This window comes from Cynocephalus volans, chromosome 9 (assembly GCF_027409185.1).
Source record: "Cynocephalus volans isolate mCynVol1 chromosome 9, mCynVol1.pri, whole genome shotgun sequence".
Classification (NCBI taxonomy): Eukaryota; Metazoa; Chordata; class Mammalia; order Dermoptera; family Cynocephalidae; genus Cynocephalus; species Cynocephalus volans.
Genome location: NC_084468.1, coordinates 117,225,352 through 117,250,171, shown reverse-complemented (window position 1 = coordinate 117,250,171; position 24,820 = coordinate 117,225,352). Strand labels below are relative to the sequence as shown.

Here is a 24,820-nt window from a genome sequence, read left to right as displayed (position 1 = left end):
AGTGCCTCATAACTTCTTTATTCTGAAAATCAGAATGCATTACCTCATCTTACCTTTTTCTTACATTGCTTTGGATATTGAAAAAAATCTTATTTCTCCAAAATGTCTCTTAACCTCTTTATATTTGTGTTATCCTATCTTTTTCAGAACATTGTTTTATTCCTTAGTGTATTAGAGACACAGCTGGGTTAGTAAAAAGGTGTATGCCTTAGTTCTTTTGGCCTTAGTAGACAAAATAGATCCTATGGTCAGTCTGAAATTACAGGGAAAAAAAAATAAGATAACATTTTATGTGAAGCTCGTATTTAAGTCTTAAAAATACAAAAATCTAGTTATCTCTGTGTCATGACAAGTGATGACTTCTAGCAGTTTTATTTAACCTTTTGTGGTTTGTATAAGTGAGTATTTTTTGGAGGTGTGTAGAATTTTAAGTGAAGTTAGTGTCTTTACTGTGTTGCATACTCAACCACAAGAAACTGTTAATCACCCAGAAGCCTCTAGAGTCACATTATTAGGCCTAATCTTAATTATCAAGGTTTATATAAAAAGAAAAACAATTGAATCCCAGTTTCTACTTCTGACAGCATTAATAATCAATCTTACTGAAAGATTACTGAAATCAGTGATGTGTTTAGGATTGTAAATAAGAACTATAAGACATCACATTTAAGAAGCCAGCTGCTTTGCTAACAGGGAGATGTGTGGGTTTTACTGATGGGACCCAGAGGCAGAAAATGAAGCTTCAAACACAGAGGTCGATATAGAACAATTTCAAAAATTAATTGCAAGTCCTGATTAAGTTTATATGAGTTTTATATGAGTAAGAGAGAAGTTGTCTAGAAATACCTCTTTTTTTCTTTCCCACTGGTTTTACTTAGTAAACAAAGCCAGCATAGTACTAGGGTTTGGCAAGTATAAGTGGTTTTCTTAAGGGGAAGCCCTTTGATTTTATAAATATAGAATGAGATTACCCAAATTGTGATTAAGGTTTTAAGTCGTAGAGCTATATTATGAAAAGTTTTAAAACATTATTGGAGGCAGAAACTATGGAAAGAATATCAAACACAGCTTGAGAATCGCATTCATAATTACAATTACATTAAATACACAATAGTAAATCAGAACAAATGGTAAAACAGATACTTCCATAAGAAAAAAATAGTATCCTCAGTTTCCCTGCCTGGTTTGTATAACTCTTTGTACAAGACACTTGATTTCCAGGATACCTTATTTAAATGGATTTGACAATGCTGTACTTTAAAATGTTTTATTTTATTGCAATTTTTTGTATTTTTTTTTAGGTGAAAGTGACTAATGGGTTTTAAACAGCTATTGTGTACCAAGAATACTTACATAAGTTATGATGTTTGAAATTCCCCATCTCTAAAGGTATTATTATCCCAATGTTGTAGATAAGGTTACTAAGGATGTTTAGAATTTAAGTAATTCACCAGATTAATACTGATTTCAACTCCTGGTCTTTTGATGCTTATGTCCAAGGTTCATTTTATTACACCATGATCTTTCTTCAGTCTGTCTTAAGATTTACTTAGGAAGTAAAACAAAAATGAATTAATTTACAGATCTAGTTCATCCAGATTTTGGACTAATAGGAGTCCTGATTTTATCCTAGTCAAAACTGGCTAGTGCACTGAGTTGAAACATAGAGTAATTAATAAGTATGTTTCAGGTTTTTTGGGTTTTTTGGAGGTTTTTATCAGGAAACAAAAGCTTAAATATGTTTTATTATAAGCAGCCATCTCTTTCTTATGCAGAAGTGCCTGACATGGGAATTATAGATTTTAATGAGGGAAAATGGAAACTGAAAAAAGAAAATTGTCCACAATGAAGGCACCTCTGTTTCATCTATTCCTGAAAAATACTATGTTGATCAATGGCTCCAGAAGTATTACCTTGTTCTTTTAGCTCATGAGAGGTTAAAAGCAAGAAAATAAAAAACAAAAAACAGGTGTATCCACTTTCTACAATGCAAATATTAGTGTTTATTTTGTACACATTTCTGAACTGTTTTGTAATTTAAAAGGGAAAATGTGTTTCATTAAGTGAATTTCAAATATCATTTTATACTTATTTTTTCTTCAATGTTGCTTAGAAAAAATTGTTTTAATTAGAAATGTTTGAAAAAGAAACAACTAAATTTATTTGTGCCAGGAAAAATATGGAAGGAAACAATTAAAGAATAATTTTAAATTTGGAAGGAAATAATCAAGGGAAGATGACCGTGGCATCATATTTACTTACTGTAAGTGAAAATTTGTATTAATATTTTGGTAGTAAGAACTGACAAGAAAAAAATCATTTCTTTTTGAAGTGTACTCAGTAATTCAGAGTATATGTAATGTGGGCTCTATAGGGTACGTTATACATCTTTTTCACTCATAGCTGTAGGCACCCAGCTGTGGCAGGAGATGATGCAGTAAATTATGAAGAACAAACCTGAGAATTAAACTAAACTGGGTTAAAATTTTCGCTTATTCAAATATTTGAACTTGGCCAAATTACTTAACTCCTTTGCAACTCTGTTAAACTATGTCAGACATTCTAAACACCTGTTAAGATATGGTGGTATATTGACCTTGTTGAGTGATTGTGAGGCTTAAACTGAAATGATATATGTAAAGTTCTTAGCTTACAGTAGACACTTAATAAATAGTAACTATTAGTATAGCAAGATGTTTTGAATGGTTCCTCAAATAGATACTTATTGAGAATAATTGGCATTTATTTTCTTGAGGGTTTAATTTTCTTTATCAATTACAAACTATTTACCAAGCAGATACAAAAATTATTTTATATTGTCTCTATTTTGCAGGAAATTATAATGATTTCGAAGACTAGATGCAAATAAGAAATGTAGAAGACTAAACTACCTAAATTTAAGGTAAGCTTCAAAAACATAAAAATTGTTTATGAGCTTTTTTCATAATCATGTTTTATTTTAATTCTTCTGTTTGCTTTGTTTCAGATAAATTTAAATTTTCTGTAAGGTGAAACCTATATGATAAAACTGATAAGTAGAGAGATTTAAAAAATCATTTTGATAAGAAAAAGGCTTTTTCATTTTAAAATGCCTTTTTCTTATTTCTATATTTGTCAGAGTTTTAGGATTAAAGGACTCTTATTTGGTAGTGATTTATTTTTCTTCTGATTCCTTGATGTAAAGTCTTAATATCTGCTACTTTATTCATGCCAATGAATACAAAGATTCTCAAAATTAAAAGGAAATCGGTAAAAAAAAAAAAAAAATCAGTCACCTAAAATAGAATGAATTCATTAGAATGCTCAGTTCTGAGCCTCAAGCCCCGGTTGTATTTGACTTTCTCTTCAGCATTCTACTTGCCGTTTTCTGCCTAGAATTGCTGTTATTAGCATTCTTGTTAGCAACTTCTTACAACTCGAGAAGCAAAGAGTCTCAAAAACATGCATTGTTGACAGTTTAACAGGAGCCCAGGCATAGGAAAACCGAGAGAATGGAAAATAAATTTAAATCATAGATATATTTCTCAAGGATTTCAAAGTCAATTTGATAAAGGATATACATACAAAGTTTTAAATAACTTCATTAACAGTGTGAAAAAAACATGCTAAAACATATAATGACCATGAATGCTAAGTACATGGGGAGTAAAGACTTGAAAAAGGAAATTAAGCAAAGATTTCTAGAAAATGACAGTTTTTGTTGTGATTTTAAAGGCAACAGTGACACAGGTCAATACAAATATCTGAAGCAGGTTAGAGGGTGTTACCCAGTGAAGCAGCGAAAGCAGGGGTAGCAGATAGCTCTTTTATACAGATCATACACAGCAAATGATTCTTTTTCAGTTATGGGCTAATATCCTGATTTTGGACCTAGTTCCTTAAATCTCTGATTTCCACTGGACTAAATTTTGTTTCACTTAATTTATGTTCCCCATCCCCACCTTCAACTTGGCCAAATTTAAGGTCAGTGAAGATGGGCAAGATCCTTATTCAGCATTCACACCTGAGTAATGGTCTTGGTATATCTTGCTCTAATAGCCAATGTACAGTCTTAGAATTATGATAAAACCTAATATTATTGCTTGTTCATTAGCATATATATTTGAGAACCTTGGCTACTGCTGTTAATTTAATAGTATAGTGCTGATTGCTGATTTTTTAAAACCATTTTTTTTTTACCTGTAAGGGGATTGCAACCCTTGGCATGGTGTCATCCACACCATGCCCAGCCAGTGAGCACAGCAGCCATCCCCATATAGGATCCGAACCCGCGGCCTCAGCGCTACTGGTGCCGCACTCTCCTGAGTGAGCCACGGGGCCGGCCCTAAAAACATTTTTTTTTAACTTTATTTAGTCAGGCTACCTAACCAAGTGTCTTATTTAAAAAGAACATATTTACATTATCCTGGACAGGACAAGAGATTAAAATATTGTTTAAGCCTAAGGAACCTAACATATGTTCAGTTGAATGGTCACATAATTTGATGGATATGTTGGCTTTATAACTAGTGCTTAATAAAGATGTGCTGACTAAATGAATGAATGCTTGATTTTTACACTTCATACTATTGTTAATTTTAGAAGACATTTCTAAGATATTATACTCAATTTCGCAAGCTATGTTTTTAATAATCTGTATTTGGAAAAGGTCTTTTTAAATTAGTTATTTTAAAGAAACCTTACCTCAGATGGAAAATTATCTGTACATTATTACAGGTGTGTTAAAAACACTTGATCTCTCACTACTAAAAAAATATATCTCTTCAAACTACTACCACTCAAAAGTGATATATCTTCTAATGATTTTATTTTTTAATTTCCTTCTTATATCATATATATATATTAATAGAGTAAGTACAATGGCCAGTATTCTGAATTGTTCTGTTCCTTCTATAAAGTCATGATGACATGCTGAGAAGTCCGCTGATATTAGAATGTTAGATGTTAAAAGTAAATATGGCTGAGATAGGAGGACATTGGCTGCCATAGATAGAATCAGGAGGTTATTATAATTTTGAAGCGTGTTTTGGGGCTAAGTTAAAACAAAAGGTTGATTAACTTGGTAGATTCAAAGCAATGCTTTTTTAAGCTAGCGGGGGACACTGTTTAGTGTCTAGCTTCCCTGTCCTTCAACTTCCTGAAATGGAGATATTTCAGTTCAAAAAGGGCTGTTGGTCATCGTCATATATTTTCTTTTTTCTTCTCTTGGGTTGATGGTTAAACCCAGTTTCTTTATGCAAAAACTGAAAGACCCATATAGTTTATAGTTTAGATATTATCTCAAGTTTAGACCTACTTAACTGTGATTCGGCTAATTATTTTATACAGGCAGGTTAAGAGTAATTCTGTGAGGCTTTTCGCAAGCTACAGTCTGGTGTACTTGGCCCGAATGAAAGGGTTTAAGTGGAAATGTAAAACACATGCACACACTCACACACAAACACAAGAAAACAGAAGGCATTGTAATTAAAGCTATGTTTTTGGTATAAGAAAATATAAACAGATCTGTGAAACAGAATAGATCACACAAAGTCAGATAATACTAAATGCAGAAGTTTAATTGGTTTACAGTGGAGAACTTGCACATCTGTCGTAAAAAGGAAGGTTTAGTTTTTCATTTTATGCAATATAAAAAAGTGAATTCCAGATGGATTGAGCATTAATTTTTAACATGAAATGAATGGATAACTAGATCTACACAGTATTGGATACATATATCACTCCAGTATGTCTTTTAAAGCAAGGCTTAACATTGTGCCTTTAGGTCTACTTCCCAAGGCAGGAAAATCAAAACAAAACAAAACAAATATCTGAAGGACAGCAGCAATGAGAAACTCTTCTCATGACGCAAGATACTAAATGGAGAATGACCTTCTCTTGGAAGTAACTCTTGGGTAGTCCTTGTCACCTGAAACTGCTGATGATGGCAACAGACAGAGATTCTGGAAGGGGAAACTAAGGCTTGAAAGTTTGTACATGTCTTTTATTAAAATGTAAGTTTCTTTTGACATTGGTGTGGGAAGAGAGGGAATTAAGATTGTATTAGACTTTCAATATATTCCTCATTAAGAGGATTTATTTTTATTTATTATTAGCATATTCATTCTTACAAGTCATGATATTTCTTTATGCCCTTTGCTTGACCTATCAATTCCCAAACTCCATCTCTCCCTCCCCACAACTCTAGTATCCTTAGGTTTGTTCTCCATTAAGAGAATTTTTTTAAATCCTAACTTTATTTGTGTTGAGAGCCCAGAAACTCTAGAAAGAAACTTATTTTAATTAGAGAGATATAAAATAGTTAGCTAGATTTTAGGTTACAAGTGGTGAGTATTTTTTTTGGAATCCTGAGATTTGTTATTTCTAACATGCATAGATAGCTTTGACAAATTCTCTTCTGATTATACAAATAAGTTACTGAGCTTTTTTTAAAAACGATGATTCATTTCATATTGAAATGCACATTGGAATTTTTCTAAAAGTATTTTGCTTTACTTGTGTTTTAGTATATTGGTCTTTTTCTGATTAACCATATTTTTTTCTAGAATTAAAATTATAAGATTATGTTTATTTCAGACAGGCAAAGAATGAGTAAATATTTAACCTAGAACACATGATTTGTTCATTTAAAAAATTTAGTGATCTTTATCACTTTTCTTAATAGCATGTCAGAATTAAGCTATGTTGAAATGGTAAAATGCACTTAAAATTTTAAAGCAAATATTTCTGTTAAAAACAAAACAAAACAAAACAAAACAAATCAAAACACAACACCTTCTCTCCTCCTCTCCCTCTTAAAGTTGGTAGGTTGGTAGTTTGGGTTTCGCTGGCATTCTCATAACGTGCTATGGGTTGAATGTTTTGCCCAAAGGTTCATGTGTTGGGAACTTAATCTCCACTGTAACTGTGTTAAGACAGTGGGGAATCCTATCATAGTAATTGAAAGGTAGAGCCTTTAAGAGGTGATTGGATTGTGAGGAGTGAATGGATTAATCCATTCTCAGATTGGAGACTATAACAAGAACTATTTCTTTGCTCCTAAATTGGCTCCATTTACATGAAGAAGAGTTTTACATATAGAAGCAGAAATGTAATGAATCTTAGAGATTTTTTTAACTTTAATAATTGTGAATAAAATAAAGAAAACATAAATGCCACAATATTTAAGAACATCTATTTAATATGGTGCTATTGTCTTAAATTGCTCATGTTCACACTGTCCCTGCAGAATCTTTATTGTGTTGGGGAACATTTGTGAATTTCCTCCTTTTACTAAGAAGAATGTGTTATATTTCAGTGAATTGTAGGTGGCAGTATACACAGCTAAATTCCATGTTTTACTGCAGGTAGACAGAAGATTTTTCAATTTGTTCACAATTTTGTCTTTAAGCTTATTGTCATTCTAGCCTCCTTTCTAACTCCCCTCCCTTTTGGTGTTAATGTAAAAACGCCAAATAAACTCTTTAAGGTAAGAAAGTACTTTTGGGAAATATTTTAAATCTCAGGTATATTCTGAAAGACAGTTAAAAAACTTTCTTAAAAAACCTTATTTTTTAAGATTTTAAAATAATATTTTTACTAAATAAAAATACATTGGAAAGAGTATAATATTTTGACCAGTTGATTTAATATTTAAATGAGAATTTAAAGCTAAAGGGACTTTTAGAATTACACATCAAGGCAGTGACAGAGAATTTTTTTTCTATCACATTCATTTTCTGTTTTAAAAGTTACAAGCAAATGTGCTTTGATTACTAAGTTGTAAAAATGCGATACTCTCCTGGATTTACTATCCTGACGTATGATATCTATCTTTGAGAAAGTTTAATACAAAATTGCTGTTCTTTATGCCTGCTACACATCCTGAAAGCATTATATTCAAGGGAATGATAATAAAATTTTGTATGATGTAAAGAAACAGAATAAATCTTAAATTGATAATAGATAGCTATAGCTATGCCCATGGAGAATGAAAATGTTAGGCATTAGAGCAGTCTATTGACACCATTCTTTCCAGATACTTCCACAAAATACATTCAAAGGTTTTATGAAGGTTATTTGGAGACATGGGGTAGGACTGTGGGGTAGGTGGAGTGGAAGTGAGAGTCAAAGAAGAAACAGGTCAAATTCTGGTGACCTGCACAGTTTTCCTGTGGTTTTGTTCTGCATATTGAATTTTGTGAAATCTCACACCCCTTTACCCTTTATACTAAAGTTCTTTTATCTAATCCAAATTTCTCATTTATGAGTATAGAAGAGGAAATTGAGAACTGGGTATTATCAGTGTAGGTAGGCTGACATTACAGAATATTACCCCTGATAAGTAGCAACACTTACTTTGTTGTTATTTGTGTTTTCTTCAGTGTGGGTTTTTTTTAATAATTTGCTTGCTTTGTTTGTCCCCTCTCCTACCATACCTTGTTTATCCATTTGAATATACTCCATTACTTTGCAATGGCTTGGCTCATGTACAGCCTATAATTTTTATTTTTATTTTATTTATTTTTTTTTAAATTTTATTTTGTCAATATACATTGTGGCTGATTATTGCTCCCCATCACCAAAACCTCCCTCCCTTCTCCCTCCCTCCTCCCCCCCAACAATGTCCTTTCTGTTTGCTTGTCGTATCAACTTCAAGTAATTGTGGTTGTTATATCTTCTCCCCCCCCCCCCGGTTTTGTGTGTGTGTGTGTGTGTTTGTGTGTGTGTGTGTGTGTGTGAGTGTGTGAATTTATATATTAATTTTTAGCTCCCACCAATAAGTGAGAACATGTGGTATTTCTCTTTCTGTGCCTGACTTGTTTCACTTAATATAATTCTCTCGAGATCCATCCATGTTGTTGCAAATGGCAGTATTTCATTCGTTTTTATAGCTGAGTAGTATTCCATTGTGTAGATGTACCACATTTTCCGTATCCACTCATCTGATGATGGACATTTGGGCTGGTTCCAACTCTTGGCTATTGTAAAGAGTGCTGTGATGAACATTGGGGAACAGATATACCTTCGACTTGATGATTTTCATTCCTCTGGGTATATTCCCAACAGTGGGATAGCTGGGTCGTATGGTAGATCTATCTGCAATTGTTTGAGGAACCTCCATACCATTTTCCATAGAGGCTGCACCGTTTTGCAGTCCCACCAACAATGTATGAGAGTTCCTTTTTCTCCGCAATCTCGCCAGCATTTATCATTCAGAGTCTTTTGGATTTTAGCCATCCTAACTGGGGTTAGATGGTATCTCAGTGTGGTTTTGATTTGCATTTCCCGGATGCTGAGTGATGTTGAGCATTTTTTCATATGTCTGTTGGCCATTTGTATATCTTCCTTAGAGATATGCCTACTTAGCTCTGTTGCCCATTTTTTAATTGGGTTGCTTGTTTTCTTCTTGTAAAGTTGTTTGAGTTCCTTATATATTCTGGATATTAATCCTTTGTCAGATGTATATTTTGCAAATATTTTCTCCCACTCTGTTGGTTGTCTTTTAACTCTGTTAATTGTTTCTTTTGCTGTGCAGAAGCTTTTTAGTTTGATATAATCCCATTTGTTTTTAAATAGATATTCTTATTTGTACATGCTCACATTAATGCTGGCCAGTTGTTTTGTACCATTTGGTTAACACAAGCAAATACATAAATATTATTGATCCTGGTATGAAATAGAAATCCAGATTGAAACTATTTCTTCAGATTTTTTTCCTGCACTTTTCAAAGTCATTAAAGATACATTCTCAAAACTTGTATGCTTCCTAAGTACTTTTCAAGGAATTGTATTGTTTTTTGATAAGATGTAGTTTTCCAGTATTCAGAAGTCTGAACATCATTCAGTATTTGGAATTTAAAATAGTCATAGACCTGCAGAAGCTATAGTTAAGGAGACTATAGTTAAATGTATTAAGTTCATTTAAAAAGGAAAGTGAAGTAATGAAAAATTGTTAAAATAGGTGACCAACCCAAAGTGTCCTATTTGCGTTAGAGAAATGCATCAGCCCTGGCGTTATATCCTTCCTTTTTGAATAATTTACTCTTCTGGATAGCTCATGCATCACATAGTGAGATCAATGTGCATCTTTTCACCTGAAACAAATATCATACCTAAAACTACTACATTTCCAATGAATATGTCACTCGAAAAAGTATTTTTAAATATAATAGTTGGAATTTCAATCCATTCCACTGCTGAAACCTAGGTTTAATCAAAAAAATGAACTTCTTCAAGATGTAGGTATTGCAATACACATACAACTTGCCCTATTTTGCATATGTGGCTATTACCTAGAAAAAAAAATTCATTTATTTATATTGTGCCTGCACGGACCTATATGATAATCTATACATCAGACCCTTTTGTGAACTCATGTTTATATAATATAGGTACTTCCAGAAGCTAATAACTTGTAATGCTCCATGTAACTTCAGTTTGAAATGAAAAAATGACAAGAAATTCTGATTGCCTGATTATTTAGTCAACAAATATATATATTGAGCACCAACGATATGTCGAGATGTTTGGAAACAGTGATTAATGCTCTTGCCTTCACTTCGTGTGTATGTGTATGTACACAAACAATAACACATAAGTGTATTAACTACATAAATCATCTGGTATATTAGAAGGTGAAAAGTTCTATGGAGAATAGAAAGAGCAGAACAAATTAAGGAGACCTCAATTTAAATTAAATACTTTTTCTCTTTGATATTGGTGAGAGTTACAGAACACAGACATGAGATTTTTGTGGGGTATTAGTAAGTGACTATGGTGGATATGCCATGGGAAGAGAAAAAAAAAAAAAAGAAACAAACAAAAATTTAACTGTTCTTTTTAAAGATTTCCTTCAGAAGTTTCTTTAAAGTTGATTTCTTGGCCACTAAATTGAATGTTTTCCCATTAGGCAACTTGCCCCAAACACTAAATTAGTGGGAGAACCACTAAAATAACATTGTCATTGGAATTGCAAGAAGACTTTTAAAGTAAAGGGCTATTTGGATATAGACTAGGTTTTCATTTTTTGATAGGTGCTTTTTTTTTTTTTTTTTGGCAGAAACCTTAGGTGGTATTTAGAATGTGTCAGTGGAGTCAAGATACTGGTTTAGGAAGCTGAGTCCCCAGCAAGAGAGCTTTGAGGAATTTTTTGTTTACTTTAATAAAACCCTTATTATCCATGGGGAGTAGCTAAAAAAAATAAAATATAAGTAAAGAAATTAAACGCAAAGAAAAATCTAGTTACTGTCATTTAAAAAGTAAATTTCACGTAGAAACTGATGACTGTGAGATGTGACAAACGTGACCACTCTAAGAGCATGCCTCCATTGATTGGCCTTTGCAAAAATCTGATTTGTAGTTAAGTGCTAATGAAAATGCTAGAACATGCTGAATGTTGAGATGATGGGCACTTCTGGAACGTGCTATTTGAGTAGGCGTGCTCCCTGTGTACACTTTCTAAGATTTCTCTCAACTCATTCAGTTACATAATTAGACAAGTATTAGTCTTAGAACAAATCATTGTCCTGTGTACGTGGAAAAGCTGTAATTACAAAATGCTCACTTCTTGTAGAGCTCTGGAAGATTTTTGTCCTGCTGAAATGTCGTAGTTTTATTCTACCAGCGTACCCGTCACCCAAGCTTACTTATTTACTGCTTACTGTCTTCGTGCACTTTTTTACTTACCTATTAAAAAAAAAAGAAGAAGAAATAAACTCTTGTACATTTGGGGTGTTGTGCTAGGTGTATAGAGATACTTTTTCTAGATAAAAATGTTCTTATTTTTATGTGGTAAAGTGGTTGGTACGGTTAGTATGAATACTCTGTTTCTGAACCACCATTTAGATCTTTCTAGAGTACAGCTAGACATAGATTAGAAAAAAAGGGGATGGATGACAGGATATAAGTAGAAGTATCACTAGGTGTGGTATTAGAGAAACAAATCTGGATGAATTCAGTCAAGTGCTACGTATTTGATCATAATGATGACAGTCAATGAGAAAAAGTTAAATATTGTTGCCTATTCTCCTTTTAATAAGGCGGAAACCTTTTTAATGCATTTCGTAATGATTTTAACACAATGGTCCACATTTAAATAAAGTTAATAACAAATTATATTAATGATATTAATAATTTCAGTAGTGTGTGAAGTTCTTGATTATTTTTAAAGTTTTGTAAAGAAAATTATTTTGTATATATGATCTTATTTTTAGACTTTGTTGGGTAAATTACATTATAGATTGTATTCAATCTATTTTTTAATTGCTCCACATATATTTGACTTACTGAGTTGCCATACCTGATTTGCTGCAAGCCTGTTTTTTAATAAATAATTTCTTGTTATTTATAGATTTACAGTGCAATGCATGAATATATTTATAATTATAATACATGATAATCCTTTTAAATGTCTGAAGAATCACATTTAAATTATCCTTCCCTCTATATGAAATGATCTCTATATTACATACAAATATGGAATTTTCTTGTACATACTTACAGGTAAATATTATGTTTCTAACTTAATTTCATCTCATAAAGTTGGACCTATGTGTCTTAGTTTCTGTAGAAAGATTTTTAAATTTCATGTAATATCTTTCTGGGAGAAATGAGAGTAATTAAGAAGCACAATGTTACCTATTTAAATAGCCTATTTGTAACCTCAGAAGAATCTTTAGTAAAAAGTGTGAGGGAGCTTGCCCTTAGTTAGCTGAATCAGGGGCTTTTTCTGTGTATTTATATTTCTTTGCACTTATTTGGTTTAGTTTTGTTCACTCTAAAATGACTTGCCAAAAAATTCCAGACTATATACTTTTGTCTAAGTAATAATTTTGTTGAAGCCTGTAAATCTACGGTCAAATCTAGGGTCAATATCAATCCCTTTTTGTTACCAGAAAGGCACTGAATATGTTTTTATGATTAAAAAAAAAAGTATTCAAATGTGAAAATATATCACATTGATTTTAAGAATAAGACAGTTAATATGTTGACATCCATCGAACAGTTCAAAAGGCAGTTTGAGAGCTACCTAATCTTTCTCTCCAATGGAGAGATGTGTCAAAGCCACAGGTATGGAGAGCTTGGTTTACATATGGACCTTTCCTTCCCCAGATAATAATAGAAGTTACCAAAATGAACTTTTCCTATTTCAGCTTAATATTTCTTTGAAAGGCAAATCCTAATTTAGAAGCCAGTGAATAAAAGGCATCATGGTTTTAATTACATTAAAAAAGATCCTAATCTTTCCCCTTTGAATACTATAAATTAGATTAAACTTTTTGAGGAGAAACAAAGCAGAGGGGAGTTGCCAGTTGAGAAGTGTTTTGAAGCCAAATGTAAGTTACCAATCCTTTTAAGGAATAAAGAAAACTAAGAAAAACAGCAGCTGCCATTTCAGCTCAATAACTCCAGTACCTCCTAGTGAAATCATTTTGAGACTGCTGAGTAGAAATAGTTTAAAGGTCTATTGTAAAAGAAACAAGAATTTTATTCATTAATTAGACTCGTCAGAGACTGCTTTGAATTTGCAAAACTGAATAAGCTTTCATTCCATGGTTATAGCTGAAGCCTTAAGCTCATTTGATTTCCTGTGTCCCATTTGACTACACTTTAAGGTTTCACCTTTACAAATGCATTACACCATGCCAATCACATAATGTTTTCATTTCCCTCTCATTTTAGTAAAAAAGCGAAGTGTAACTTTTCTTAAAATTAACACATGGCAGTGGGAATATAAATTGCAGAAGTGAAGTTTCTTGATGGTGCACAAGTAATAAAATGGGGAACATTTTTAATGTGTTTTCTACCTCAACCTCAGATAGATAATGGAGACTGTTTTTCTTTTTTTTTTTTTTTAATCTTAATAGTGACTTTTTAAAGATGTAAAATATGGGACTTTTATGGAGATTATTTTCAGATTTGATAGTTTTCAGTTGAGTTTGGTTCAGAGGCAGAATTTATGCCAGTGTTTGGGATTTTTCTGTCTAGCATGTTATGGTACATTAATTCACACTTCATTAATTTAAAATTTGGGTAGAGTTGAGTCTAATATTGAACTTTGCTAACAGTGAAAAAGAGGGTATGCTAAATATGTAGCATAAAAATTAGGTGAGGAAAATATACACATTTGGAGATCAATAGTTTTCAAATTTTTAAAAATAGTCGAAAATGTTCAAAGTATTATTTTTCAATCACTTTTGTGACCGTTACAATGCACTTAGTAATTATATCCTTTGTCCTCCTAAGAAATATTTGATTATTTTAAATCTTAACATATTTCAAATTATTAGTTTCCTAAAAATAATTATTTTTAATTTAATTTTTTCAATGTAATAAGTTAAAATTATAATTTGATAGTACAACATTGCAAAAACAGAGATCTACTGCTGCCACCCTTCATATCCAAGATATCCAATCCCCGGTGGCAATCTGGTATTTGTATCTACATATCTAAAAAGGACATTGATATTTCTATTTCTTGATTTTTTCATTTTAGACTTTATGTATCTATTAATGTTGCAGAGTAGAAGCTCTTTTAACTGTCTGCTTGTACATGTAGAAACACAGTTCTACCTTCCTTATCCCGAGAGTTTTATTATAAATTTTTAGTTAAAGTATTATTCAGTCTTATCATTATTATGTGTATATAGATTTGCTCATATCTGAACTAAATATTGTACTTTGAATGTAATTCTTTTCTTGTGCAACTGTTTTTATCTGGAATTAATAACTTGTTTTATCCTGTGTTTAATTTGTATATACCTCTCACTTCAACAACCCCAATATACTATAAAATCATCTCAGTACAAACACATCAGGTAATTCCTAGTTTCTTTTTTTCTCTCTCTTTTTTTCCTTTTTTCCATGCCAGGTTCTAATTCCATTCTGCAGTAGCTGATCTCTAGGCCAGCTACACAGCTGCCAACTCAGGACTTCTTTTCATTATCCTGGACATTCTCTTTGCCTTTCTCCTGTGTTCAGTCTTTTGTTTATCCTCTTTCTAGGTTATTTCTTTATTTTAGGTGAATGCGTCCTCCAGAAACCTATGAGAAATGGATCATAGGCATTATATTTTTGAAGTCCTACAATTCTGAAAAACATTAGTGAACATTATATTTGATTGAAAGTAGAGTTCTAGTTTAGGAATTGATATTCTTCTGAATGTTGATGCTATCCTATTTCTTCTAGGTTCCAGTGTTTCTCTTGAACAATCTTATGACATTCTGATTCTAAATTGAGATCTCGTAGTGTGACCTTTGTGCTTATTTATCTTTCCAGAAGATTTTATGATCTTCTCCTTATCCATGGTATTTTGAAATTTTTAAGCAATACAACCTGTGTTCCACTTCCCTGAAAAAGAGAAAACGAAAAAATATATTACACTGTGTTGAGTACTCAGCAGACCTCTTGCAACTGAAAGTAAATATTTTTCAGACTTTGGAAATATTTTGATACTTTTTCTTTAATAGTTTCTTCTTTTTCATTTTCTTTATTCTATTTTTTCCTTGAAACTTCTTTGAATAAAATGTGTGCCCTAATTTTATTACCTTTTCCTATTTTTTTGCTTTCTAAATTTTTTTCTCAACTTGATCTTACAACCCTTCCATTGGATATTTTTATGTCTGTTATCATATATTTAATTTCTAAGAGTTTTTCCTTTTACTATGGATTTGCTTTTTTAAATAATCCCCTTGTACTATTATGGATGCATTATCTCTTTTATCTCTCTGAACAAATAATATATTTTTGGAATTATTATCCTTCTACGTTTCTCCTATTTCCTCCATGATCCTATTTACTGTGTGTTGATTTTGTTCACTATTTTTCGTTTGAGGGCTGCTTTATGTGTGGTGCTCATTAACCATAGATTCATTTCTAAAAGCTGAACTAAAATATTGATTTGATGCTCGGAATGAAAAAGTTGGTTGAATGTTCAGTGTGCATGAAAAAGTTGGTTGAATGTTCAGTGTGCATGGGTCAGCTGGTTGACAGTTAGTATACCTTGTTGAGTTACTCAATCAAGGATTCTAAAGTATCAATATTAGGAGTTCATTTATCCTGGATTAATTTTCATAGAGCAGAATCTTCTGATCTCCTGCAGGTGAACATATAAAATGGACTGGGAGGAGGTGATGAAAAAATGATTATTTTATAGCTATGAAATTCAAGTCTGATCTTTCTTCTACTGGGATAAAGTAGATTTAAAAATGAATATATACTGATTGAATTCCTTAGTCAATAAAGAAACCCTACTAAACATACCAGAATGTTTCAATAATTTTCTGTAGTACTCAATTCAAAATATTTTTTTAAAAGTTAATATATGAGACAGCCTAGCAGTAGCATTGCCATCTATGTTTAGCCTATAGCTGAGAATAATTGCCACTTATTGACCATGAGTTTTAGACATCATTATTACTTATCAAAATATTGATATCATTGGTCAATATCATAAAATGTCTACTCAAATGTATAAAATTCAGTATGCATATTGATAATGTGACATTAATCTGCTATTATAGAGATAGATACAAAAAGAACATACTGTTGAAATGGGGGTAAATTCAAGGTGGAGATTAATTCAAAAGTTATATAGTGGTAATATTATTGACTACTATATATTAAAAATGAGAGAGGAAGCACCTAGGATAATGTAGTTTTTGAATAAGTGGGCAGGTTTTGGCATTTTTAATTGTGATATTAAATGTGGGAAAGAGGGGAGTTTCAAAGAGACAAATGTTGAATTTGATTTCAGAAAGTTTCAGTTTGAAGTTTCTTTGAGATATTAAATAGCAGCTTGTAATTACAGGACTGGAGCTCATCAGAGATGTCTGGGTCACATACATAGAATTGATTGGATTAGCTTAGCTACAGAGAACAAAAATACTCCCATATCACAAGACCTTAAACAAGATAGAAATTTATTTCACTCTAATAGAAGAAGCCTAGTGGAAGGCAACTTAGGCTGATTTGAACTTTACAAAGTCATCCAGGCTGCTTCTAGATGTCCACTCTGCCATCCCAAGATATGGCACTTCTCCCACCAGGTCTAAAATTTCTGGTGTAATGTTTCATCACACTGGTGTCACAATAGCAAATTGGGATAGGAAAGGAAGAAGGCATAGGCCTTCACTTTTAAGGAAACTTAGCAAACCTCCAATACCATTCTGTTTACATCTCTTTTATCAGAATTTAGTCAATCTTACCAAGATACAAAGAAGCCCTGGGAATGTAGTCTTTTATTTTGTGTGGTAACACAGACAGGCTAAAAAACCATCTTTTGTATTTAAATAAAAATAAGGGAATGGAGGATGGAGTATGCACCTGGTGGATATAAATTGTCTCTGGCACATAGGTTGCATTTCAAAATGTAGATGTGTATAAACCATATCGAGTATGTTAAAAACCTTATTTTTATGTCAGCTTTAGTGGGTTGAGCATTGAATGCTGATGGGGGAGCTAAAGAGAAGCAGAGACAAATCCTTCAAGAAGCCTGGTTAAAAAATGAAAGAGACAGGACAGTAGCTCAAAAGTTTAGGATTTGTGGGAGAATAAAGTGAAATGAGAAAGAGGTGAGTCAAAAGTGGAGGATGTGATGAGGCTCATGACCAATTAATATTTAAGTGATGCTATATATTGATTCTCTGCTAAATGATTTTGTGTTCACTAATCCTTTGCTGTAGGTAGGCATTATCATCCTCATTTTATAAGTGAAAAATTTAAGCCAGAAAGGTTGAGAACTAGTTACTATTAGAGCTGAGAAGTTACCCTATGCCCCCATCTCAACTCATAATCCCAATCTGCCCTACTACCTCTTACTAATTGGGAAGGATCTTTACTCTAATCACTCTAATCACCATCCCACTCACTATCTTTCTTTCTTTCTTTTTTTTTTAGTTAGGAAGTTAAGGAGCTCAGAAGATGAATAGGTGGTTTTAGACAGAATGGACAATATGTGAGTAAGCTTTCAGTAGAAAAAACTTTTTAATGGTGACAAATTTCAAAGCAGTTTTACCAGAAAACTGGATCAGATGCTGAAGGTATATATTCTAGTTATGTCTCCAAAGCTGAAGCGGATCATCATATTTTTTCCCAGTGATAGAGCTTTTTATATTTAAAAACATAATCAAACTCCATCCAAATAATCCCCAAACAAATGAGAAATCAGATTAAATAAAATTTACAGTGAATATACCCAACAAACATCTGAGAATTTTTGTGCAATTAAATACTGTGTCTGTTACTGCAGCATGAACCTTAAACAATATACAAATGTTCTGGGGTTTGGGGGGAATGCCCAGGTTTTAACTGTGTAGTGCTTGGGGGCAGAAGCTGGGGGAGGTGAGAGAAAGGGGAAATCAATTTCATTTTTCTTGATCCTGTGTATATAAATATATAGTAAGGAAATAGGATAGAGGAGCATGGAGCCCTCTCGATTCTACCTTACAAAAAATATGAAAGAAATTAATTTCATGATGGGAGAAAAGATTTTTAAAAATCATAGAAAAGGATGAGAAGAACAGGGAGGTAGATGGGGCCATCCAGGGAAAAAGAAGGGACCTGCGGCAGGGGAGCAAGAAAGAATCCAGTGCCAGTGTGAGTGCCTCTTTTTCCATCTTCATCCCTAATGTCTTAGGCTCCAGTTTAGCCTCTGTCTTTACTTCCTGCCTCTGTCCCCGGTTTGTGAGGATCCCTTTGCCCCCTCCGCCCTGCACCCCACCTCCACTGTGCCAGTTCCTCCCCCTTCTCCATGTATTGGTAGCTGGCGCGCTCCACCATCCTGTTCATAGTTTGTATTGACCACTTGAAGTTTGAAATGACTCATGGAGTTTTTGAGGTGAAGGGAAGCATTTTAGGCTGGACACAGCCTAATGGTGTACAAGGCAGCGAGGTCTGCATGGCAGCCAGTCTCAGTGGTGCCACTACTGTCACCCCAACCTGTGCCAGGGAGCCCTGGAGCACCCTTGAGCCAATGGATCTTCGAGCCAGAAATGGCGAGCTGAATGTAGAATTCGTCTGCCTCAGTAAGGGTGATGCCCCCAGGGAGATATGTCACCTTCAGCACCATCCCTAGGGCAATGTATGTTGTCCCCAAGTCAGTGGAGGCAAATTGGAGTGCTTGATTCAGTTTCCATGCTTCAGTCCATTCTGTTCCTAGATCACCACGTAAGTTGACTGGCCATGGAGCAAGGGAGGGCAGATGGACAGACTGTACTGTAGTGGCTGGCCCAACATGGGGTAGTGCCTGTCAGGCTGGGAAAACTGCCTGTGAGGATGGGCAGGGGACTGAGTCCTATGTAGACATTGCTGATGCTGGTGACAAGAGAAAGTGCTGGAGAATGAGTCGATGTGACTGGGCTGCTGCTCATTCGTGTGTTGACCTGGGGGCTGCTGTCAGGATGGCACAAGTCTCCAGATTTCTACTCCTAGTGATCCATCCTGTAATGTTTCCAGTGACTTCAATGGACCATGGATGGCTTCTGAGAGCCAGGGGGAAGACTAGGGTCCACTAAGGACATTCTGCATGACCTCCACACTTGGTCCACAAGGTGACATTTAGTACTGCCATGGCATCTATGGTGGATGGCAGAGAGAGGCAGACTGAGGCATCGGGTACTGCTCAGAGCCAAGAGGTTGCAGAAACCCCACAGAAGGGCTTTCATACTTCAGCTGAGCCAACGGGATCCTGCTGTAGTACACTGGTATGCCCTGTGCCAGGAGGCTCCCCTTCCACAGAGTGGCTTGTAGAGACAAGAATGAGTTCCAGGAAAGGTGGCTGGATGACGTTTTGCAAATCTTTACCCTCTGGGATTTGGCAAGAAGGAAGTGGTATGTACAAAACCACCAGGCCTTGCATCTGGCCCCCTATGCTCCTCCTCTGTTTGATGAGCAGGCCCAGGTTCTGGGGCTGCTGGATACCAGTCAAGCCTTGATAAGGCACCTGCTCCTGGTTAAGCATTATGGGCTATAAACCAGGGTTCTGGGATGACTGAAGCAGATTTTGAACAAGTTAGGAGAAGTAGGCCACTGGTTAAATGGGGGCAAGGTGCATCAGTATTGCTGATTGTAGTTAGGATACTGTCCAAGGGAACAGTATGAAATCTGCATCCGTTGAGGGGCATCATGTAGCCCTGGGATGACAGGTCTTGCTGAGTAGTCTAGAGGTGGAAGTGGGGAGGTGCTGTATTGTGGGAGGGGCTGCACCATGATGGAGTTTGTTTGCTGAGTGTGCTGAGAATTAAGTGAAGACTGGAACAGAGCTGAGAATGGGTCAGCTGCTTCAGTAGAATCTTGGTGGCTAAGGCTCATTTTTCTAAGGGAGGTGCTGAGGTCATCTACCTGTGAGATCTTGTGATTGTTCAAGGGTGGCTGTTGCTAAAGCATGAGTGAGAGAGCAGGAAGTTGACACTGGGAAGTAGAAGGGAGAAGGCCCTGGATAGACTGGGATGAGGTGACCTGGGTGCAGACTTCTGGGACATCTAGTACCATACCTGGCCTGGAGATCCTTCCCACACTACCACCTTTACTGATCCCGATACTGTCACCAGTTAAGCATAGAGATTCTGCTGAAGCTGTTGGCCTTGCTGACAGGAGATCACATGCTCCAAGGCTGTGGCTCCAGAGATTTGAGTTCACTGTCTGCTGCTCTGGTGGCTGCTTGAAGTGTGGCTTAGCCCCTTGTGGTTCCCCTAATGTCATTTAGATATCTGTTCTTGCAAGTTTGGTTATCATCTCAGTCTGTACTGGCATTGTCTCTCTTGAGGAATAATCCATTGAAATTCTGTATTTGTCTGATCCTTTGTATGTCTTGAGACTCTCTATTCAAGGATTATTGTGTTACTGTTTTTGTTGATGATGACAGATTTTCCAGTCTGATCAACGTTATAGTCAATTTCCAAATAGGCAGCTACCCAGTGTAATATTATCCAGTGATATGAGGGAACTTCTTGAACTTGTTATTATAATTAATAAATATCAGAATCTCCTGTTCTAATTTTAACAGCATCATCCTGTCCCTTGGGTCTTTTTCGGAGTATTTCCATGAAATTCATATAGGTCTAGTTCAGTGGAGCCTTGTCTCTGGACAGCATCTTCCTTGAGGCCATTTCTTTGTATGTGTCCTTGTCTTCCTTTTCAGAGACATCTTTTGTGGACTTTCCTTCCTCCTTGTCAGAGGGGTAACTGATGTGCAATTGAATTATACCCTGAATTTCTAGTGGCCCATCAGCACATGGGGTGGAGGACTCCTCACACACGGCCAGGCTGTGCACCAAATTCTGCCTGGAATTGGACTTGGATTTTTTCTTTGCATGACCAAGATTTGACATCCACCTCTGTATTTTCTGTGGAAAAATGCTATCTTTACAGTTTTTCTTTTTTTAATTTCCTCCCTACCTGGAGTCTCAGATATAACACCTATGGACTCCTCATGCAGGCCATAGCAGGAGGATCCCCGCATCTTTACCCTCTGCTGGAGTCCAGTGGCTGCAGCTGTGTGCTTCTAGGGGTGGCCTCTTCTCACCGCTTACCATGCGTATCCCAGTCTGGGGCAGGAGTGCAGGGGTGAGTGTGGGAGAGGGGAAAGGGGCTTGGAAAGGAAGGGGGAACAAAGGAGAAAAGGGGAAAACCAAATCCAGAAAGGAAGCAAAGGATTATCATCACGTTTACTAATTTATAAATTAGTAAAATTAATACTACTATTATTCATTGAACTATAAAATTTGCCTAAAAAAAGAAAAAAGAAAATGAGTGCTTAGGTCTTACTTTTCATTTTGTTTCATCTTTCATTATTTAAAATTTAAAATAGAGTGTATTGTAATAACTATGATAATGTTTTTATTGGAAATAATTTTGTTTATATTAAAAAGATAGCATGGATTTCTGTGTAGTTGGTGACTATATTTTTAGGTGAATTTATTCTTTAGGTCCATGCTATTACACTAGAGGTTTAACTAAGTACACAGAATAGAAGAGGGATATGGTTTCTCCTCGGCTAATAGTTTGTTTCCCAAAACTTCTTCATTTAAGTGGATTTTTCATGGTGCAGAATTTGGCTTAAGAACCTGATTCTTTGAATATACTAAGGTTATTTCTTTTTCTCTGGTATCATTTCTTATTGACCAACAGTACAAGACTGACGAGTACTAGCAGCATGTATTTGAATATGATAATGAGTAACTAACAGAGACCAGAATGATGAATACCTGTGTGATACGAGAATTATCTTTACTTAGAGTAGTTAAGCCCCTGCTCGATCAGATACTTGGTGTTCCTGAAATGAGACTAAGGCCAGTAAACTTAATTCAGTATTTTGCAAGATCAGCTAACATTGTCAAATGCATTCATCTCCTAATACGATTGTCATATGATGGTCTTACCTGAAGAATGGTCCATTATTTGTGTATCAGTGTGGGAAGAGGGTATAATTGTCTGGGCCCTTAATATGTGCCAGTGTATTGAGGTCTTTTTTGCTTTTATTTACATTTTACTGCAACACTTTGAGGTTGAAAACATTATTTCATATTACACTTGAGAAAATTGAGGTTAAAGTGTATCATGTTCAAGGTTTGTGAATGGTTGAATCAGAATTGTAATCAAGGCCACTCTACAACGCAAAATCTACAGGATTCACTATACAATGTTGTCTGCTTCAATGAGCGTATTAGTTTCCTAGGGTTGCTTTCACAAATTATCCACAAACTTAGTGGCTTAAAAAACCAGAAATTTATTTTCTCACAGTTATGAAGGCCAGATGTCTAAAAGTAAGGTGTTGGTTCCCTCCAGAGCGTCTCAGGAAGAATCCTTCCTTGACTCTTCCAGCTTCTGGTGGCTCAAGGTTTTACGTGGCTTGTGGTAGCATAACACCAACCTCTACCTCCATTTTTACATGGCCTTCTTCTTTGTGTCTCTGTGTATCTTCTCCTTTTCTTTCTTTTCTAATGAAACTTGTCATTGGATTTAGGACCCACCCTAGTCAAGGATGATCTCATCTGGAGATCCTTAATTACATCTGAAGAAACCCCATTGCAAATAAGATTGCATTCTGAAGTTCTGGGTGGACATAATTCACTACAATGAGCATGACCAAATTTTTAAAACATGTTTTTAAATAATGAAATAGCAACAAAAGTACTGAAAATTATATAATATATAATGTGCATATCATTAATAACCATAAAGTGATTGCATGTATAGCCACCACCTGTATTAAGACATAGAATTCTAATATGTACTGTTCCCTTTAATGATCACCTTCCCATCCATGTTCAGTAGAATTATTTTGAGGTTATGGAAATCATTTCCTTGCTTTTTATTTTCTCTTTTTTTCACTTTCAAATCTTTAAGTGATTTAAAATAAGTTCTGAGGTAGGAATGATGGATTGTATTCTTTTTTAAATTTATTTTTTTGGAGCATAGTTGATTGTACATATTTGTGGGGTACACCCGTGTGCAATATGTGATGTTCAAATCAGGATAATTAGTGTATTCTTCATTACACAAGATAATTGATTTTCTTGGTCTTTTATCAATTCCTCCCTTTCCTTCATCCCCTTCCCACTTTCCCAGCTCAGGTAACCTATGTTCTGTTCTCTTCTTTTGAAAATTCAACATAATTACTGTGACAACTGTATCATTCTTTCATTTTTATTATATATGTATTTTTAAATAAGTGAGGACATGTGGTATTTTTCTTATTTTTCTTTCAGTGCCTGGCTTATTTCACTTCACATAATTTTCTCTAAGTTCTTCCAAATTGCTGTGAATGGCAGTATTTCATTTTTTTTATGGCAGAGTAGTATTTCATTGTGTATATATACACATTTTCTTTATCCAGTCATCTGATGATGGACATTTAGGTTAATTCCATATCTTGGCTGTTGTAAATAGAGGTACAATAAACATGGGAGTACTGGCGTGCCTTCAACATCATGATTTTCATTCCTTGGTTTATATACCCAGCAGTGGGTTTGCTGGATTGTATGGCAGTTCTACCTGTAGTTATTTGAGAAACTTTCATATTGTTTTCCATAATGGCTACACCAATTTACAGTCCCACCAACAGTGTAGGAGGATTCCCCTTTTTCTGCACCCTCATCAACATTTGTTATTCTCTCTCTCTCTCTGATAATAGCCAGTCTAGCTGGGGTAAGATATATCAATGTGGTTTTGATTGCATTTACATGATGCTGAGTGATGTTGAACATTTTTTCACATACCTGTTGGCTACTTTTATATATTTCTTTGAGAAATACCTATTCATCTCCTTTGCTCATTTTTTAATCTGGTTATTTGTGTGTTTACTGTTAAGTTGTTTGAGTTCCATGTATATTCTGGATATTAATCCTTTGTTGGATGCATAGATTGCAGATATTTTCTCCCACTCTGTAGGTTGAATTTTCACCTGTTAATTGTTTCTTGTGCCATGCAGAAGCTTTTTAGTTTGATATAATTCCATTTGTTTTGTTTTTTTTTCCATTTGTTGCCTGTGCTTTGTGGTTATTTGCTTAAAGTCTTTGTCCAGTCCTACTTCCTGAACTGTTTTCCGTATTTTGTTTTAGGACTTCGATAGTTTCAAGTCTTATACTTAAGTCTGTAATCTATTTTGAGTTGATTTTGGTGTATGGCAAAAGGTACAGGTCTAATTTCATTCTTCTACATATGGATGTCATGTTTTCCCAGCACCATTTATCAAAGAGACAGTCTTTTCCCCAATGTATGTTCTTGGAGCTTTTGTCAGAGATCAATGGGCTGTAAGTATGTGGGTTGATTTCTGGGTTCTCTAATGTGTTCAATTGGTCCATGTGTCTTTTTTTGTGTAAGTTCCATGCTGTTTTGGTTA

The 24,820-nt window shown here is 34.6% G+C and overlaps 1 pseudogene; it reads right to left on the bottom strand.

Moving 5' to 3' along the window:
* Window positions 1-18,624: 18,624 nt before the first annotated feature.
* Window positions 18,625-21,439, bottom strand: LOC134385786 (R3H domain-containing protein 2-like; annotated as a pseudogene).
* Between the last annotated feature and the right edge of the window lie 3,381 nt (window positions 21,440-24,820).